The 16,648-nt window shown below is 43.4% G+C and overlaps 1 protein-coding gene across 1 annotated transcript in view; it reads left to right on the forward strand.

Moving 5' to 3' along the window:
• Positions 1-16,648, forward strand: part of ARHGAP26 (Rho GTPase activating protein 26) — a 914,282-nt gene that overhangs the window by 12,463 nt on the left and 885,171 nt on the right. Inside the window, exon 2 of the mRNA XM_078362030.1 lies at positions 15,103-15,369. The gene's annotated coding sequence lies outside the window, so the exon portion shown is untranslated. The remainder of the gene's footprint in view (positions 1-15,102; positions 15,370-16,648) is intronic.

Raw genomic sequence — 16,648 nt, forward strand, 5'->3', positions numbered from 1 at the left:
AGCTGGGCGTGGTAGCACGCACCTGTAATCCCAGGTACTCGGGAGGCTGAGACAGGAGAATCACTTGAACCCAGGAGGCGGAGGTTGCAGTGAGCTGAGATAGCGCCGCTACACTCCAACCTGGGTGACAGAGTGAGACTCTGTCTCAAAAAGCAAACAAAACTTAGAGGTGAAGGCTGCATTCTAGGATCCTAACCCTGAACTTATTCATCTTATGCAACTGGGTCTTGAAGATGAGTCAGGGAGACTAGAATATCTTTTCTCCTTGGAAGCCAGAGAAAGAGAGGAAAAAGAAGGGGGAGAAGGAGGAGGAGGGAGGCAAAGAAGAGAACTGAGAGAAAAACAAACCAAACCACATCGTCACTAATCTGCCACAACCATAAAGAAAAAAAATGGGGTGACATATGAAGTCAGAGAGGCCTTGCGGTGGGGGGGGGGCATTTTACAATTTTCCTGTCTGCCCTCCAGAAAGAAAGAGGTTGTTCATTCAGTCATTTATTAAAAAAAGAAATTCTAATTAAGCACCTACTCTAAGTTGGATGCCAGGCTAGGCCAGAGGGAAACATCAGTGAAGCAAATATCAAATATTTATTGACTGCTTACGTAACGCCATGTCCTGTGCTAAGCACTTGGTGTACATCCTGCTCTCAAGGACAGCCTAAGACGGGGGCTGTTGGTATGGCTCTTATACCAATGGTGAAATGGGCTCAGTGAAGCTTAGGATGGTTCGGAAACTCACGTTGGGTCACAGAGTGATCAGTAAGCCACTTGCACACAGCCCAGGGGTACCTTTTCCAGCTCTATCTTAACCCAGGCCCCTGAGGCTTCTCCCAGGGCACAGCCAGTGGCTGCTTTGAGTTGTGGATGAGTCAGGACGAGCTGGGGATAAGCAGCCCTAGTTCCTGCCCGCCCATCCTGTCCTTGGCCTGAGAAAGGACAGGCACTGGGGACGGATGTGGGCTGGGATGATAGTGCCGCGTCACTGCTGATGAGAGGGCTGTGTTCACCTCCTTCCTCCCAGCCACTGCCTGAAGTCCTTGCTGTCAGCTACTGTCCTTGCTGTCACACACCCCTCCCAGCACCACTGAAAACACCTGGGATTGTGTCTCAGGAACCAAAAATGCGTTTCCTTCCTTCTCTGGGGTTTCCTCAAGGGTACTTGAGAGCACAACCGGTTTCTGAAATTCAATTCCCAAATGCCCAGGATTTCCCCTGTGGTTCCAGAGAAAGGGAGAAACGTGGCTTCCGTGAACACCCATTGAGCGGGAGCATGAGGAAGTTTCCAGTGACCTTTCTTCTATTTCGAGATGAGGAGGTCGGTGGCTGTGCTGCTGACCAGTGAGTCAGTGGGCCAGGGACTGAACACTGTGTATAGGTGAAGAACTCGGGAGGCTGAACCACATTTAAAGAACTGCTTCTGGCCAGGCGCGGTGGCTCAAGCCTGTAATCCCAGCACTTTGGGAGGCCGAGATGGGTGGATCACGAGGTCAACAGATCAAGACCATTCTAGTCAACATGGTGAAACCCCATCTCTGTTAAAAATACAAAAAATTAGCTGGGCACAGTGGCGCGTGCCTGTAATCCCAGCTACTCAGGAGGCTGAGGCAGGAGAATTGCCTGAACCCAGGAGGCGGAGGTTGCGGTGAGCCGAGATTGCGCCATTGCACTCCAGCCTGAGTAACAAGAGCGAAACTCCATCTCAAAAAAAAAAAAAAAAAAGAACTGCTTCTGGTCATTCTGGTCTAATTTGGCAGTGAAATAATTTAAAGACTGAAGGAGTCCACAGAGATCTGTATACAAGAATGTTTACCAGCCAGGTGCCATAGCTCACACCTGTAATTTTAGCACTTTGGGAAGGCAAGGCGGGCAGATCATGAGGTCAGGAGTTTAAGACCAGCCTCGCCAACATGGTGAAACCCCGTCTCTACTAAAAACACAAAAACTAGCTGGGTATGGTGGTACATGTCTGTAATCCCAGCTACTCAAGAGGCTGAGGCAGGAGAATCACTTGAACCCAGCAGGTGGAGGTTGCAGTGAGCTGCAATTGTGCCGCTGCACTCCAGCATGGGCAACAAAGCAAAAACCCCTCAAAAAAAAAAAAAAAAAAAAAGAAGAAGAATGTTTATCATAATGTTTTAGTAGTAGCAACCTAAGTGCCCACCTGTAGGGGACGGAGGAAATCAACGATGGCTGATCTCTACAAAGGAAAGCTATGTTGTCATTAAGCAGTGTGTGGTGGACCTAAAAGGTGTGGATATAGAAAGGTGTTCACGACTGATCATTAAGAGAATAAAGCAAGACACGGAAGAACAGTGCACATGTGTTTACGCAAAAGTGTGTATATGCTTCTGTAGCCAGGGGGGATTTCTGGAAATACACAAGAGAAACCACTAACTTGAACTGGCTTGGTTCCAGAGTAGGAATAGGGGTTTGGTTGGAGAGTGAGACGTTTACTCTTTGCTTTACACTCTTCTGTACTCTTAAATTTTTAAAAAATAATGAGCATCTATTGCTTTTATAATACAATGATAATAATAAAGTAGAAGACGGCCGGGCACGGTGGCTCACGCCTATAATCCCAGCACTTTGGAAGGCCGAGGCGGGTGGATCACGAGGTCAAGAGATCGAGACCATCCTGGTCAACATGGTGAAACCCCGTCTCTACTAAAAATACAAAAAATTAGCTGGGCATAGTGGCGCGTGCCTGTAGTCCCAGCTACTCAGGAGGCTGAGGCAGGAGAATTGCCTGAACCCAGGAGGCGGAGGTTGCGGTGAGCCGAGATCGCACCATTGCACTCCAGCCTGGGTAACAAGAGCGAAACTCCATCTCAAAAAAAATAAAATAAAGTAGAAGAAAGAAAGGCTTAAGAAGGCTTTCAAACCAAAGGTATCAAAACAATTCAGCATAGCATCTAGAAGTGCTGGGGACAGGAGGAATGATGAAGTGAAGAGATGACCCTGTACGTTGGAAACTGCCCCTAGCCACTGCTTGCACAGCTATACTTTGACCAATCAAGGATGGTCACAGACACAGGGACTGTTGGGAAATCACTATTTGCAAAGATGATCAGTGACAGAAAGAATAAAACAAAATCAAGGCCAAAGTTCAGCTCCAAGAACAGGGATTGAATTGTCTATTATAATATCTAAGGCTGGGCACGGTGGCTCACGCCTGCAATCCCTGCACTTTGGGAGGCCGAGGTGGGCAGATCACCTCAGGTCAGGAGTCCGAGACCAGTCTGGCCAACATGGTGAAACCCTATTTCTACTAAAAATACAAAAACTTAGCTGGGCATAGTGGCAGACGCCTGTTAATCCCAGGTACTCTGGAGGCTGAGGCAGGAGAACAGCTTGAACTTGGGTGGTGGTTGCAGTGAACTGAGATTGCACCATTGCACTCCATCCTGAGCAACAAGAGTGAAACTCCATCTATAAATAAATAAATGAATAAATAATAGCTAACATATATTGAGTACTTAACTGTGTATCAAAGCAATGTGCAAATTGCTTTTATTTAGTATTATCTCATTTAATCTTCAAAACAACCCTACAAGGTAGTTTTGTTATCCCAATTTACAGAGGGGGACACAGGCTCAGAGGATTTAAATTACTTGCCTAAAAACACAATAATTGGTAGGGCTGCGATATGTCTATTACTTGAGGCAGTTTTCTTACTACCTGCTGAATGCTAGTATGTGTTGAATTTGTAGACATCCTTACCATCAAGGAGCTCCCAGGCTACTTTCAGGAAGACCACACTAACCTGCATAGAGTGGATAGTGTCTTGGATAAGGTACCTGTATGGATTTAATTGGGCTGCAAAGATGGTGGATACCATTTGGATTTTAAAGTTGGGGAGATCTGCTGAAGGTGTGAGGATGGCTGAGGTCAGGAGTTTGAGGCTACAGTGTGCTGTGAGTGCACCTGTGAAAAGCCACTGCACTCCAGCCTGGGCAACTTGGTGACACTCCATCTCTCTGGAAAAAAAAAAAAGTAAGTTGGGGAGATCAGCAAGGTCTAAAGCTGTCAATGAAGGTCTCCTGGAGGAGGAAAGATTTAAACCAGGTGTGGAAGGATAGACTGGATTAAGAGAGGGGTGGGGAGAACATTCTAGAGAAGAGAATGCACAAGGTGTGCGTAAGTGTGGTCTGTTGGTTCTGTGACATTGAAGCATCTTATCAAATCAGACTGAGCTGTGCATATGCAGTAAGCAAGCTGTTATATGTAGGGGGGACAAACAAAGTATTAGAAGTAATTCTGAAGGCTAAAGACTGGCTGAGGAGTTGTGATTTAGTGTGAAAGGAAATTAGGAGCTTTGGAAGGTGTTTGGAGCAGTGAAGAAATAATATGAAAAGTGTTGCTTTAGGCTGGGCGCGGTGGCTCACGCCTGTAATCCCAGCACTTTGGGACGCCGAGGCAGGTGGATCACAAAGTCAAGAGATCGAGACCATCCTGGTCTACATGGTGAAACCCCATCTCTACTAAAAATACAAAAAATTAGCTGGGCATGGTGGCACGTGCCTGTAATCCCAGCTACTCAGGAGGCTGAGGCAGGAGAATTGCCTGAACCCAGGAGGCGGAGGTTGTGGTGAGCCGAGATCGCGCCATTGCACTCCAGCCTGGGTAACAAGAGCGAAACTCCGTCTCAAAAAAAAAAAAAAAAGAAAAGTATTGCTTTCAAGAGATTAATGTGATAGAGGTGTCAAGGTGACTTGGACTGAAGGAGGAAGCCAAGTGAAATTCCAGGTATGGGGTGATTCGGTCCCTGAAGGGGGAACCAGCAAGAGGAGGGTCAGCGTGAAAAGCTGCTGTAAGAGGAGAGGAGGCAACAGGGCTTGGTGATTGGAAAGATACAGATTCTCAAGGAGAGGGTCAGGGCCAAATAATCCCAGGGCCTCCAATCCAGGTGTCCAAAGGAGAATGCCTGCGTCTGGTATAGGGAATTGGGAGAGAGTTCTGGCTGTTGGAGGTGGGGTAGAATGGGAAGAGATGATGAATCAATTTTCATTCCAAACCTCCCTTCTTCCCAAGATGGTAAAGACAAGAACAAGAATTTATAAGAATTCTTTCTGTGCTCCTAATATCAAAGTGACATTTTCCCCTCTAAAGCAATCCTATTCTCTACCCTAAAGTCTGGAGCATGCACCAACTGGTAAGGGTATTTGTCAAACATTTTATTATAGATGATATCCTTTAATAAAAATATTATTATGACCATTCATCTATTGTTCTATAAATATTCATTGAATGGCACTAAGGCTGTGAATTTTCAGTTGTCAGTGCTCACAACTGAGTGGAGGACACAGACAAGTTAACAGGTGGTAATGAACTGACAAAAGAGGATAAGGACCAGGTGTTGTGCAGTCTCCTAGGAGGCATATCTACCTAGCCTTGGAAGGAGAGATGGCCAGGAAGGGAAGTTTCCCTGATAAGAATAATGAAGTGTGTAAAAAAAAAAAAAAAAGAAAGAAAGGAAGAAAAAAAATACATAAGCAGAATATGTCAAAAAAAAAAAAAAAAAGAAAGAAAGAAAGAAAAAGAATAATGAAGTGTTAGCTACACAGGTGCAAAGGTGAGGATGGGGATGTGTGTTCAATTGCAAAAAAAAAAACCTTCTAGTTTAAAGACCAGGGCATTGGAGAGGCCTAGGTTTAATGGGGAGCAGAGGTGGTAGTGTCAAGGAACAATTTATAATCTAGAGACTGGGAAGGGTAGAAGTGAGTGGGAAATAAAGAGTGGTTGGTTAATGGGTACAATTGTATGCTTAGAAGAAATAAGACCTGGTGTTTAATAGATGAGTAGGATGACTATAGCTAACATCAACCAATTGTACATTTCTTCTTTTTCTTTTTTTGAGATAGAGTCTTACTATGTCACCCAGGCTGGAGTGCAGTGGCACAGTCTCGGCTCACTGCAACCTCTGCCTCCTGGGTTCAGCAATTCTCCTGCCTCAGCCTCCCAGGTAGCTGGGATTACAGGTGCGTGCCACCACACCCAGCTAATTTTTGTTTTTTTTTTTTTTAGTAGAGACGGGGTTTCATCATGTTGGCCGGGCTGGTCTCTAACCCCTGACCTCATGATCTGCCCTCCTCAGCCTCCCAAAGTGCTGGGATTACAGGCATGAGCCACCATGCCCAGCCCCAATTGTACATTTCAAAATAGCTAGAAGAGAATAATCAAATGTTCTAAGCATAAAGAAAATATCAGTATTTAAGATGATGGATATCCCAATTACCCTGATCCGATTATATGAATATATGAAATTATCACATGTACTCTGAAAATATGTACATTTATTAATGTAGCAACAACAAAGAAAATGAAGCTAAAAAAAATCTAGAATCTTATACCTAGCAAAACTGTCAATCAGAATATGAAAACAGGCAGGGTGCAGTGGTTTATGCCTGTAATCTCAGCACTTTGGGAGGCTAAGGTGGGTGGCTCAGGAGTTTGAGACCAGCCTGGCCAACATGGTAAAACCCCTATCTCTACTAAAAATACAAGAATTAGCCAGGCGTGGTGGTGCATGCCTATAATCCCAGCTACTTGGGATGCTGAGGCAGGAGAATTGCTTGAACCCTGGGGGAGGAGGTTACAGTGAACCGAGATTTACTTCCTGTGTATCTCCTTCCAGGAAGCTAGTAGAAGATCTGTACCAACAAAACCAAGGAGTAGTCCGGGCGCAGTGGCTCACGCCTATAATCCCAGCACTTTGGGAGGCCGAGGTGGGTGGATCATGAGGTCAAGAGATCGAGACCATCCTGGTCAACATAGTGAAACCCTGTCTCTACTACAAATACAAAAATTAGCTGGGCATGGTGGTGCACGCCTGTAGTCCCAGCTACTCGGGAGGCTAAGGCAGGAGAATTGCTTGAACCCAGGAGGTGGAAGTTGCGGTGAGCCGAGATCACGCCATTGCACTCCAGTCTGGGTAACAATAGCGAAACTCCATCTCAAAAAAAAAAAAAAAAACCAAGGAGTAAACAACTTGAGAATAACTGCATGAGCTCAGCTAGGCAGGGGCTGGATCACAGTGTTGCCTAAGCACAGTAAGGAGTTTGAACTCCATTAAATGCCAAAATTAAAGTCGTGATAGAATAATATTCTAAAATTGTGATTTGCTTTTCAACTTTGAGTCCTAGGACCCCTTTAGAGCTACATTGTGATTGGCTTCAACCAGAAACAATATTAAATTAAACAAATTAAATAGTTTTATTCTAGTTTTCATATTTTGCATTCCTTTAAAAGGGTTCTGCTCCTTTCTTTCTTTCTTTCTTTTTTGAGACAGAGTATTGCTCTTTCACCCAGGATAGAATGCAATAGTATGATCTTTGCTTACTGCAACCTCCCCCTCCTGGGTTCAAGCAATTCTCCTGGCTTAGCCTCCCGAGTAGCTGGGATTACAGCCATCTGCCATCACGCCCAGCTAATTTTTGTATTTTTAGTAGAGACAGGGTTTTGCCGTGTTGGCCAGGCTGGTCTTGAACTCCTGACCTCAAGTGAGCCGCTCACCTTAGCCTCCCAAAGTGCTGGTATTACAGGCGTGAGCCACAGCACCCAGCAGATTCTGCTGCTTTTTAAAAAGTCTACAAGTCACTATACTAGAAAAACCTTAAAATGTGTATAACTACTACTTAAAAAGCCTTCTGCAATTTGGCAGGGACCCCAGAAAATCCTGGGATCATGAGGTTATAGGAATTTTTTTTTTTTTGAGATGAAGTCCACTCTGTTGTCCAAGCTGAAGTGGTCATGTGATCTCAGCTTACTGCAATCACTTGAACCCTCCACCTCCTGGGTTCAAGTGATTCTCTTGCTTCAGCTTCCCAAGTACTACAGGCACACACCACCGTGCCCAGCTAATTTTTTTTTGTATTTTTTAGTAGAGATGGGATTTCACTTTTCTGGCCAGGCTGGTCTTGAACTCTTAACCTTGTGATCTGCCCTCCTTGGCCTCCCAAAGTGCTGGGATTACAGGTATTAGCCACCATGTCCAGCCGAGAATTTTAAGGTCTATGTAAGTAGTCATAGGTTTATGGAAGTTCCTGGAGTAATACACGAGGGGTGGTGGGGGTATGACATGTAGGAAGGTGATAAGGCTCAGCTACTGAATTTCAGCAAGACTCTATTGGTTATTCTTCCTTCAGCACAAAGGTGATCCCTAGAACATTTCTACTACAGCAGCTCTGCTTACCACTTAATTACTAAAGTTGCTTTTCCCAGGACCTTCCAAACTCCTAGCAAATATATTTTAGAAATGCAAAATGAGGCCAGGTGCACTGGCTCATGCCTGTAATCCACTACTTTGGGAGGCCAAGGCGGGTGGATCACCTGTGGTTGAGAGTTTGAGACCAACCTGTCCAACATGGAGAAACTCTGTCTCTACTAAAAATACAAAAATTGTCCAGGCATGGTGGTGCATGCCTGTAATCCCAGCTACTCGGGAGGCTTAGGCAGGAGAATCACTTGAACCCGGGAGGTGGAGGTTGCGGTGAGCCAAGATTGTACCATTGTACTCCATCCTGGGCAACACGAGTGAGACTCTGTCTCGAAAAAAAAAAAAACGCAAAATGAGGTGGGGGAAACACAATATGGCCAATGTTCCTCTTCTGCTAAATGTTGTCACAGCTGGAATAAAGCAGTATCTGTATGAGTGTGAGTGTGTGTGTGTGTGTGTGTTCAGTGGGCTCAGAATAAATTTATGGGTATGTTATATTCTAGCAAATCATGGTTGAAGCCAGAGCAGGGATCCAGGTGTTCCCTAAATCTGAGGCCAAAGAAACTTTTTATTTATGGTTTCAACAGACAGACATTTTCCTTCCAAAATCTGCACTGTAATCTGTATCTACAAGGATAAAAAATCCACACACAAATCAAGCCCTATGTTATGATGTTTACTGGCCAAAAAGAGGCCATTCTCCAGTTCCCCGTCAGCTGGGAGAAATCCTTCCCTCACCCTCCCCTGAACAAGTGTTTTCCCTCCCCACTAAGCAAGTGAATTTTAAATACTACTCTAAAGTTGTTGGCTGGTGACCTGGAAAATTCCTTTTGCTTTGTTATGCTGTTAATGGCCCATCAGTTTAAACCTCGTATCCCCAGAAAGTTTCCTTCTCTTAACTAGATTGGAGGAGGAAGCACAAGTTTAAATAAGAAAAAAATAATTGCTGTTTCAAAGGGCTTGGGAAAGATTCAAAGGTGGTATTGGGAAAATTGGATATCCATATGCAGATGAAAGATGGAAATATGAATGAAAAATGAAACTAGACCTGTCTCTCACCATATACAAAAATAGATTCAAACTGGATTATAAACTTAAATGTAAGACCTGAAATTATGAAACTACTAGAAGAAAACAGGGGAAATGCTTCAGATCTGGGCAAAGATTTTATGGGTAAAACCTCAAAGCACAGGCAACAAAAGCAAAAGGAGACAAATGGGATCATATCAAACTGAAAAGGTTCTGCACATCAAGGGAAGCAGTCATGAGCAAAGAGGTAATCTGCAGAATGGGAGAAAATATCTGCAAACTATTATTCGGACAAGAGGTTAACATCAAGAATATACAAAGAACTTAATAACAAACCAAATAATCTGATTTAAAATGGGCTCATAATCTGAATACACTTTTCTCAAAAGAAGACATACAAATGTCTTTTTTTATACAGGCATATGAAAAAATGTCTGGCCAGGCATGGCAGATCACGCCTGTAATCCCAGCACTTTGGGAGGCCAAGGTGGGCAGATCACCTGAGGTCAGAGTTCAAGACCAGCTTGACCAACATGGAGAAACCCTGTCTCAACTAAAAATGCAAAAATTAGCTGGGCATGGTGGTGTGCACCTGTAATCCCAGCTACTCGGAAGGCTGAGACATGAGAATTGCTTGAACCCAGGCGGTGGAGGTTGCAGTGAGCTGAGATTACACCACTGCAGTCCAGCCTGGATACAGAGAGAGACTCTGTCTCAAAAAAAAAAAAAAAAAGGAAAGAAAAGAAAAAATGCTTAATATCACTAATTATGAGGGAAATGCAAATTAAAACTACAATGAAAGCTGGGTATGGTTGCTCACTCCCATAATCCCAGCACTTTGGGAAGCTGAGGTGGGTAGATAATGTGTCAGGAGTTCAAGACCAGCCTGACCAACATGGTGAAACTCGGTCTCTACTAAAACTATTAAAAATATAAATATTAGCCAGGCATGATGGTGGGCGCCTGTAATCCTAGCTACTTGGGAGGCTGAGGCAGGGAGAATTGCTTGAATCTGGAAAGCAGAGGTTGCAGTGAGCCAAGATCACACCACTGTACTCCAGCCTGGGCGAGACAGAGAGACTCCATTTCAAAAAAATAAAACCACAATGGGGCCGGGCATGGTGGCTCACACCAATAATCCTAGCACTTTGGGAGGCCGAGGTGGGTGGATCACCTGAGATCTGGAGTTCAAGACTAGCCTGGCCACCATGGTGAAACCCCATCTTTAATAAATTGAAAAAAAAAAACAACCCACAATGAAATATCTTCTTGTCCAGTTCAAATGACTATTATCAAAAAGATAAAAAACAATAAATGCTGGTGAGGATGAGTAGAAAAGGGAATTCTTTTTTTTTTTTTGAGACGGAGTTTCGCTCTTGTTACCCAGGCTGGAGTGCAATGGCATGGTCTCAGCTCACCGCAACCTCTGCCTCCTGGGTTCAGGCAATTCTCCTCTCTCAGCCTCCTAAGTAGCTGGGATTACAGGCACACGCCACCATGCCCAGCTAATTTTTTTGTATTTTTAGTAGAAACGGGGTTTCACCATGTTGACCAGGATGGTCTTGATCTCTTGACCTCGTGATCCACCCGTCTCGGCCTCCCAAAGTGCTGGAATTACAGGCTTGAGCCACCGCGCCCGGCCGAAAAGGGAATTCTTATACACAATTGGCAGGAATGTAAACTGATATAGCCATCATAGAGAATGGTATGGAGGTTCCTCAAAAAAACTACAAATAGAATTACCATATGATCCAGCAATCTCACTGGAGTATTAATCCAAAGGAAAGGAAATCAGTATGTCAAAAAGATATCTGTACTCTTATGTTTATTGCAGCACTGTTGGTAATAGCTAAGATATGGAATCAATCTAAGTGTCTATCAAGCAATGAATGGATAAACAAAATGTGGTATAAATAAACAATGGAATAAACTACTCAGCCAATTTAAAAAAAAAAAAAAAAAAGAATGAGGGCCAGGCATGGTGGCTCATGCCTGTAATCCCAGCACTTTGGGAGGCCAAGGCAGGCAAATCATGAGGTCAAGAGATCGAGACCATCCTCGCCAAATGGTGAAACCTGTCTCTACTAAAAATACAAAGAAATTATCTAGATGTGGTGGCATGTGCCTGTAGTCCCAGCTACTCAGGAGGCTAAGAAGGCAGGAGAACCGCTTGAACCCAGGAGGTGGAGGTTGCAGTGAGCTGAGATTGTGCCACTGCACTTTAGCCTGGCGACAAAGTGAGATTCCCTGTTAAAAAAAAAAGTAAAGAGCCGGGCTTGGTGGCTCAAGCCTGTAATCCCAGCACTTTGGGAGGCCGAGGCAGGTGGATCACGAGGTCAAGAGATTGAGACCATCCTGGTCAACTTGGTGAAACCCCGTCTCTACTAAAAATACAAAAAATTAGCTGGGCATGGTGGTGCGTGCCTGTAATCCCAGCTACTCAGGAGGCTGAGGCAGGAGAATTGCCTCAACCCAGGAGGCAGAGGTTGCGGTGAGCTGAGACCGTGCCATTGCACTCCAGCCTGGGTAACAAGAGCGAAACTCCATCTCAAAAAAAAAAAAAAAAGAAAGAAAAAGAATGAAAGCCTGTCATTTGCGGCAACATGGATAAGCTTAGAGGACACTATGTTAAGTGAAATAAGCCAGGCACAGAAATATAAATACCACATGTTCTCATTCATATGTGGGAGCTAAAAAAGTTGACTTCATGCAATTATAGAGTAGAAGAGTGGTTCTTAGAAGCTGGGAAATGTATTGGGTAAAGGGAATAGAGAGAGATTGGTTAACGGATTAAAAATTACAGCTAGGCTGGGTGTGGTGGCTCATGCCTGTAATTCCAGCACTTTTGGAGGCCGAGGCGGGTGAATCACTTGAGGTCAAGAGTTTGAGACCAACCTGGCCAACATGGTGAAACTCTTTCTCTACTAAAAATACAAAAATTAGCTGGGCACAGTGGTGGACACACCGGTAATCCCAGCTACTCAGGAGGCTGAGGCAGAAGAATCGCTTGAACCTGGGAGGTGGAGGTCACAGTGAGCCGAGATCGTGCGACTGCACTCTAGCCTGGGTGACAGAGCGAATCCCCATCTCAAAAAAAAAAGAGTACAGCTAGATGGAAAGAATAAGTCCTAGTGTTCTATACCACTGTAAGATAATTACAATTAACAATTACCATCTATTTTCAAATAGCCAGAAGAGATGATTTTGAATGTTCCCAATACAAAGAAATGACACATTTGAGGTGATGAATATACTAATTACCCTGATTTGATCATTACACATTGTTTACATGTATCAATATATCACACTGTATCTATAAATATGTATAATTATTGTGTGTCAATTAAAAATAAGATTTTTTAAAAAAGCAGTGAAGGAAATGGTTCTGTAACTACCGATGCAGAAATATTTAAATTGAGCAAAACAGATAGCAAATCAAATTTATTACAAAGCACAAAATAACTGCAAACTCTGATTTGCCAAGTTTTGATAGGACTAGAACTTGGAATTCTGAATTGCAGTGTCAATAAGACAACTTAATTTTGTCATAGAAAAAGTAATTGAAACAAGAATAGATAAAGAATAGCAGCTTTGGCCGGGCACGGTGGCTCACGCCTGTAATCCCAGTACTTTGGGAGGCCGAGGCGTGTGGATCACGAGGGCAAGAGATCGAGACCATCCTGGTCAACATGGTGAAACCCCCGTCTCTACTAAAAATACAAAACTTAGCTGGGCATGGTGGCGCAGCCTGTAGTCCCAGCTACTTGGGAGGCTGAGGCAGGAGAATTGCTTGAACCCAGGAGGCGGAGGTTGCGGTGAGCCGAGATCACACCATTGCACTCCAGCCTGGGTAACAAGAGTGAAACCCCGTCTCAAAAAAAAAAAAAAAAAAGAATAGCAGCTTAGTTTTTTTCTCTTTCGTCTTTGTTTGAATACAAAAGCTCAGGAAAATAGTCTACATGTTATTTTCAGGAAAATTTTCTATATAAATTATTGTTACTGAAGCATTAATTTTCTATATTATGGTGAGGTTGCATGCATTGGAAAGGATGTAGTATATGATGAAATTACCCAAATCATTCGAATGATAATAACAGTTTAAAAAATAAAGGTGACTAGACTCTGGATGAATGGAAGGAAGGAATTTCATCTGTTTCAATCTGTACAGTGGCTAGCACTAGGGCATATGTAAGGAGGTAAGTAGGGCCTTATTAAATGATTTTAGATGAAGGTGATAATTTTTTAATGAAGTAATTGCTCAACCATGTAGAATTCTCATGGACACAGGTCTTCTGGAGGACCTATAATTCTGGAGGCCAAGATTCAAATTTAGGTTGAGATGTGTAAACTAGTAGGTATGTCAATGTTGATGAGCCACTTAACTCAATCACCTTCCTTATTCTTATTTGTAAGGTACAGTTTAATACCTCCTTGGATCTTGTAGTTAGTTACACACCACTTACCGTGTGTGTGTGTGTGTGTGTGTGTGTGTGTGTGTCTGTGGCAGGTTCAGGGCTAAGGACTTTTCCTGTATTAGCTCATGTAATTCCCACCAACACCTCTATAAAATAAGTACTATTACTGTAATATAATATTATGTATTATTATAATGTTATATGTTGTATATTATATATAATTATATAAGATAATCATATATAAGATGTTATATATTGTATATTATCTTATATAGTATGTATTTTATATATTATATAATATATATTGTCATATATTATTAACATATGTTATAACTAATATTATATAAATTATTATTACATGTTAATATTGTTAATATAAGTTGTATATTATATTATCTTTTTTTTTTTTTTGAGGCATAGTTTCACTCTTGTTACCCAGGCTAAAGTGCAATGGCGCGATCTCTGCTCACCGTAACCTCCGCCTCCTGGGTTCAGGCAATTCTCCTGCCTCAGCCTCCTGAGTAGCTGGGATTACAGGCACGCGCCACCATGCCCAGCTAATTTTTTGTATTTTTAGTAGAGACGGGGTTTCACCATGTTGACCAGGATGGTCTCGATCTCTTGACCTCGTGATCCACCCGTCTCGGCCTCCCAAAGTGCTGAGATTATAGGCGTGAGCCACCGTGCCCGGACTTTTCTTTTTAATTTTTGAGGCAGAATCTCACTCTGTCACCCAGGCTAGAGTGCAGTGGTGTGATCTCGGCTCACTGCAGCCTCTGTCCCCCATGTTCGAGCCATTCTCCTGCCTCAACCTCCCAAGTAACTGGTGCCCACCACCATGCCTGGCTAATTTTTGTATTTTTAATACAGACAGGGTTTCACCATGTTGGCCAGGCTGGTCTCGAACTCCTGACTTTAGGTGATCTGCCCACCTTGGCCTCCCCAAGTGCTGGGATTACAGGCATGAGCCACTGTGCCTAGCCTATATTATATTAATATATATTATATTATGTTATATATTATAATTATATATTATTTATATTATAAATATTCTCTATATTATATAAATATTACACATAAGTAATATTATTTCCATTTCAGAGAAGAGTAAACTGAGGCTTATAGAAGGTAGTGAAGCTGGAAATCCCATGTGGGTTTTCTGTCTTCTTAGCGCATGCTCTGAACCATGCCATTATTCTGTTTAAAAACAGCAAAGATCTAAGAAAGCATATAAAAGGAAGTACAGAGTGACCAAATAATTCTTCCCTAGAGCATGACATTTCACCATCTGCCAGTCGCTCCGGTCATATGTTTGCTGAGCTATCAGCTCCTAATTGAAGGGAGCAGTTCTGCACATAACTGCTATAAGCAGACCCCCTACCCCTAGGCTTTCAGATTTCTGCACTAAGGTTCTTACCACAAAGCACTATTGTTTTTCTTCAGGGCTTGGACTGTCAGATTCCATTTCTAAGCATCCAGAAGAGCAACACATAGACATAGGGGAAGTGAGCCTTTGATCTCCAATGCCATCCCCGCCAGCCACCTCCACCACCAGCACAACCACCGAATGGCACTTTGGACAATTTTTCCCTCTTATGTGAGTTTTGTCATTTCTTACGTCAGTTGGAGCCAGCAGCTCTCAAATCCATCTTCTAAAACCCAGAAAAGTTTGTGGCACACTTGATGACTGAAGGGGAGTCAGCTGACCAGGTAAGAGACTACCACTGGATTGGAAGGCTGTGGGAGGGTGAGGGGATGGTGGACATGTACTGGGAAGAGCTGAAAGATGGCGTTACCAGGTATCTACCCTGCTATCCTGCATAGAATTCCCAGCACCAAGGGTGAGTTTTTATGCTTCCCCTTTTAGTATTTATTTTTATTATTTGTCAGTAGAAGTGTCTTTATCTTAAATTAATACATGATTGTTCACCAATTTAAATAATATGGAGATGAATAGAGAGAGTAAAAGTATAGATTTACACTACACACACCCCTTTACACTCCTCCCTCATGCCTCTCCCCAGCCATCACTACTGGCCCTTGGGAGTCTAGCCTTCCAGATGGTTATGGGTGAGTGTGTGTGTGTGTTTGTGTGTGGCACAGTGGGGGGGGGGCATTTACAAAAACATCAGTGAGAGGAGCCTACTCTGCACCTTGTATATCACAAGCATCTTTCTGGGCTATGAGCTCTCTTAGTATTAACCGTAGCACAGTGCCCCACTGTAAGAATGCATCATCTTCCTTTTCTTCTTATCTTTGCTTTCACGGATTTTTTTACTTTCCTAAGGAACCTGTCCCAGCTCATGCTTACACTCGCCCTGGGTCCTCCCTCAGGGAACTGCACAAATGGGAAGGTGGTCAGAGGTGAAAAGGGCATGGGATGGGCCCCAGATGGGAGAGTGAGGAGGGTGGGGAAGTGTGTCCTATCCTGGTCACTACTGGGGTACACAGGGAGTTCTTTTTCTTCCTCACCTTGCCAAATGGCTCCTCTGTCTGGCCAAGGCATATCCTTAACAATTTATGGGAATCATCTCTGAAAACGACCAAGAGGATTAGCACCAAGAAACATAAAAGTCTGTTTTCTTAGAGTTACAATCTCTCTCTTAAGATTCCCACTCTGGGCATCTAGGCCAGTCCGCTGCCTCTGTGCAGCCTGGGCTTACAGCACCCCATGCTCTTCTTTAGGTAGCTACTCTGCCTGCTTAAAATCCCCATTAGGTAGAAATTGGTTCCTTGTTACTGGAAATGCCTTTGTAGGCATTTCAGCTTACAGGATAAGCTGAAAGACAAGACCACTTATTACTTGTGTGCCCTCGATCACATTTTGCGTCATCCCTGTAACCCACTTTCCTCATCTGGAAAATGGGAATAATAATAATACCTATCTTAGTTGGTAGGGTTTTTCTTTTTAACTTAAATTTGACAAAATATATGTATAGCTTACTTAGGGTATTACATATCAGCTGCGAAGCACTCAATCAACGTGGAT

Source organism: Callithrix jacchus, chromosome 2 (genome assembly GCF_049354715.1).
Source record: "Callithrix jacchus isolate 240 chromosome 2, calJac240_pri, whole genome shotgun sequence".
Classification (NCBI taxonomy): domain Eukaryota; kingdom Metazoa; phylum Chordata; class Mammalia; order Primates; family Cebidae; genus Callithrix; species Callithrix jacchus.